Raw genomic sequence first — 4,900 nt, 5'->3', positions numbered from 1 at the left:
AAAAAATTAATCTTTTTTACTTTTTTAATTCGATAGCAATCAAATTTGAATGTGCCAACCTGAAAGTTTTTATTTAAATTTTGGTTTAGTTAAATTGTCACGATTTATTTGTTCCATTAGAAAATTACAAAAAAAACTAGATTCTCTCTCTCTCGCAATGTTCTTTCACTCCCAATGGAGTAAGAAGGTATAGGGCGCTTTCGCGTTTCTTCGCCAATGATTAGTTTGGTTGAGTTGCTAACCTCACGTACCCTCTATCCAAGGGCGTAACAATGATTTTTTGCTGGGGTGGGCCAGATTTTAAACCACAGACAGATGATACATAGATATTGCAGATGTATCTTGTTTTTAATGTGTTTTACTTTTATTCTGGGGTGGGCCAGAAGGATTCTGGGGTGGGCCGGGCCCACCTGGCCCCCCCCTTTGCTACGCCCTTGCCTCTATCCCTCTATCCTTTGCAGATTTTGGTAAATGTGTCCTACCACCATTCTTCTCTATTCTTCGCTACCGTCTTTATATCCGTCCAATTCAAGCCGATTTCCTCGTGTTCTCTTGTTACGCTTCGTCTCCAGCTGTTGAAGGGTTTGTCCCTTTTGCTTTTTCTTATCGACTGGTGCTTATCTTACAATGTTTTGATTTCCCTTTCTCAATGTATGTCCAATCCAGTTCCATTTCCTTCATTTTACTACGGTTTGTACTGGTTCTTGCTTTGTTTTGTTCCACAATTCGATGTTGCTAATTTTGTCTGGCCAGTGTATCTTTAGTATTTCCCCTTTAATGACTTGTTTATGACGGTTAGCAATTTCTGCATTGTTTTTTTTGCCAACTTTCCAGTTTTCAGCACCGTATAGCAATACGCTTTTAATTTTGACCTTTGTGTCTGCTGAGACTACATTTGTTTTTCATATGTCTCATTGTCTCCAAGTTGGTTGAACGCCTGTTGTGCGTTAATCGTTGTTAGCATATTTGCCTTGCTTCCCCCACTCTTTTCTATTACTACTCATAAATAATTCATTCTTTGGACCTCTTCGATGTCGACATTCCCTATCTTGATTTGACTTTGTTCCATGTTTTGATCTCGGCTATCACCTCGATAAAAAATCCCATGCCTAATACGGAAAAAAGTACATTTCCTAATTTATTGCACAAATAGCTATTCCGTCTGTACTTCTGGATCATGTTTCTTTGTCCTATGTTCTCCTGCCCTTACTACTAAACATGAGGTAACTGCTTAAGTTTGTTTCAAAAATATTAATTAAGTAAAAAAATTGAAAACATATATTTATTTAACAATTACAAAACTGGTATCAACAAAATTGCCTTCAAAGTCTTCATCGAGCGTTAAAGCCATTCTTTCTTTTCTTTCTTTTTGCAATAATTTTCACAAAACTTCTGAAAGTATCTTTGTTGTTTATCACAACACCATGACAATGTAGGTATAAATTGCCCTACCGCCTTTCATTACAAAATATCATCTCTTTATAAACATAAATAGCAATTAAAAAATGGCATTTAAAGACTGAAGGTGGAAATAAAAGTTTCTATGCGATTCGCTTCGCAATTAATCTTTACTGGGCTCACTGGATTATGGGGACTCGCTCCTTCGTCGCTCGTCCCACAAACCTTCCAGCTCGCCCGTAAAGATTAATTTACTAAGCTCGTCACATAAATAACTATTGACGATCTTCACATAACAGCTATAGTTGATGGAACCCTAGATTCATATCGGCCTGAGTTATTCTTGACCAAAATGATCATTAAATTAGTAAAATACTAATCCAATAATAACTAAAATAAACTTTGAACACATAAATTATTACAAATAAACGTAAACGAGTTATTACATGATTATGATTACAATAATGGATAGTAAAAAATATAGCGTCGATTAAATTCACATGTCATTAATTCTTCCCCGCAGAACTTCTATAAAGTCAGTGATCATTTCAGTACTGACTTGTAAAGAAATATTATGTCGTTGTCGATTACAGTTAGTTTTTTATTGTTTTATTCTGCCGACATTTTGTCAGTAGTTTATGGTAAGGAACTTACATTTTCGAATTTTTGTGCTAACTTGACGATAACAATAATTATGTAACTGTTGCTTGTGTTGTAGGAAATCTAGGTTTTGGTGACTTTCAACCCATGAAAACTCAATTGAATCAACCTAAACCTTTTGAAGAAGATCCAGGTTATGGTAACTACCTGCAATTACAACGATTCTGGGATAAACCTAAACCTGCTATTGTTCCACCTCGGGTCCTATGGTTTCCATCGACTAACTCAAATTTAGAAGACCCAACACAGGAAGACAGATTTTTCAACCAACATACTTTAACAACTTCACATAGTTCTCAAACACAAGAAGCAGAGTTTAAACCATACATTGTGAAGGAATCAAAATCACCTGATCAAGAACAATCCAAAGAAGAAACACTAGTAAGGACGAGATTTCTTCCAATAGTGGATAAACTGTTTGATAGTGTTTCTACCAAGTTTACTGCACCAAACTCAGAAGTTGATATGTTTAGTAGTAACTTGGAAACTCCGATGATTCTAACAAACCTTGCTTCATTAGGTAAATTCATGTTGTTTAAAATGCAAGATTTGTTAACCAACTTTAATCCGGGGTTATTTTTGAACATTTTATGGCAAATTTTATCAGCCATAAATTCAATTTTGTTTACAAATTCTTAGATTAATCAATGAACAGCAAAATATTTCATCCTTCAGGTTTGATTTGAACTATCGCTTAGTGTAAAAATGCTGACAAATGTGTAAGACAAGTTACTTTCTATAAAATAAATGGGTTGCAAACGTGTAATACTTTATTTTAAAATATTCTTGAAGCAAATAATTATAAAAATTGGCTTTTCCAAATTAAAACAAACTGCAAAAACGACAAAACTATAGAACTCCCCCAAAACACACAACCACCGCATCGGTAACCTCCCCGATGGTGCATTTAAATAGGTCAACCTCCTCCGCAAGCGAATTCCCCATACGAAACATTCTGACCATTGGTGACCCTGCTATAGTACCTACCTACATATTTGTTTTCGCGAGCGGCATTAGGAAATTGGAATTGTCTCTCGAATTCAGTCTGGGCACACGAAGCGAGACTCTTTCCAATAGCTCGGGACAGTCGACTTCGCCAATAATTAATTTGCAGAGAAATTTCGTGTCAGCAATGTTTCAGCAGGGAGACCAAGCAGAGTTGCCTAAGCAACCCTGCCTACTCCGAACCCCCAGGCGGAAAATGTTCCTCAACCACATACAGAAAAGATGCTTCAGGAACCGCCTTTATACCGGGTGTCCCAACGGTTTGGCAAAGTAGATTTACTAAGTTAATATAAGTTCTTTGAAAAATGTTATTATTTCATGTTATACATACAAGTTATGAGCACGGTTTAAAAATATTTTAGATTATACAGGGTGTTTGGTGTATCGGTGGCAACACAAACTTATATTTTTTTAAATGGAACACCAAGTATTTTTTTGCGGTTTTTGGAAAGCTCTCGTCAAAACAAAGAGGAAGATGCCACATTTGATGGGTCTAACTTCTACTGTTAGTCAACTATTCGCTCTTTTGTGTCCGGACAAACCAAACTTTAAAAATTTGTAAAAAATTATAACAGATGATAATTATTTAGATTAGGTTTTTTAGAACATTGTAAATATCGTCAATTTTATTGCCTTGTTGAAAAACATTAAGATTTTGACTTAATTACGTAGAGAGCGCTTCAAACGCAAACTCTTTATTTAGTCATTTTTTTTTAATGGAACCCCCTGTATTTCGATATACCGTTGGATAGCTCTTTCAATGAGCGTTCAAAAGATATAAGATGTTTGGCATCTAAAATAAATAGTTTATCCACAAATTTGGATAACTTGTTTATTGTGTTTTTTTTTCTGGAAAGTGTACAACCGCCACTGTTCTTTTTATTTCTTTTTTTTTAAGTTAATCAAAGGTTAAATTTATTCTCTTTTGAATTATTGTGTAAATCTATAGTAATATTAAACTCGATGAAATGTATTTTTTTGGTTCAGTTAAATTAAAGAAAAATCTGAAATATTTGATATTTTAAATGAAATTTGTGGATAAACTATTTATTTTACATGCCAAACACCTTATATCTTTTAAACGTTCATTGAAACAGCTATCCAACGGTATATCGAAATACAAGGTGTTCCATTTAAAAAAATTGACTAAATAAAGAGTTTGCGTTTGAAGCGCCCTCTACGTAATTAAGTAAAAATCTTAATGTTTTTCAACAAGGCAATAAAATTGACGATATTTACAATGTTCTAAAAAAACCTATTCTAAATAATTATCACCTATTATATTTTTTACAAATTTTCAAAATTTGGTTTGTCCGGACACAAAAGAACGAATAGTTTACTAACAGTAGAAGTTAGACCCATCAAATGTGACATCTTCCTCTTTGTTTTGACGAGAGCTTTCCAAAAACGCAAAAAAATACTGGGTGTTCCATTTAAAAAAATATAAGTTTGTGTTGCCACCGATACACCAAACACCTGTATAATCTAAAATATTTTTAAACCGTGTTCATAACTTGTATGTATAACATGAAATAATAACATTTTTCAAAGAACTTATATTAACTTAGTAAATCTACTTTGCCAAACCCTTGGGACACCAGGTATATGTTTCCATAAAGAAAAAAAGTCCTATCTCAAGCGATTGAGAAAAGACCAATCCGAGTTGAGCACCATCAAAATAGAATTACCGCAATTTTGCGTTGCCGGGGATTCGAATTTTGAATTTTATCAGATTTTTAGTAGTACATACTTGAGGACGAGCTCAGGGATTGGTGAAATTGAAAACTTTATAAAATAATTCTTTATTTTGCCCTACGGGCTTTCGGATTCCTAGTTA

The 4,900-nt window shown here is 34.1% G+C and overlaps 1 long non-coding RNA gene across 1 annotated transcript; it reads left to right on the top strand.

Annotated features, from left to right (window-relative positions):
* The first annotated feature begins 1,901 nt into the window (after window positions 1–1,901).
* Window positions 1,902–2,824, top strand: LOC138133978 (uncharacterized). The gene is made up of 2 exons (XR_011160596.1): window positions 1,902–2,039; window positions 2,117–2,824. It is a non-coding gene; the product is annotated as an uncharacterized lncRNA (long non-coding RNA).
* Window positions 2,825–4,900: the final 2,076 nt, after the last annotated feature.

The sequence above is a fragment of the Tenebrio molitor genome, chromosome 6 (assembly GCF_963966145.1).
Source record: "Tenebrio molitor chromosome 6, icTenMoli1.1, whole genome shotgun sequence".
Classification (NCBI taxonomy): domain Eukaryota; kingdom Metazoa; phylum Arthropoda; class Insecta; order Coleoptera; family Tenebrionidae; genus Tenebrio; species Tenebrio molitor.
This window is presented reverse-complemented; position numbering and strand designations above follow the sequence as displayed.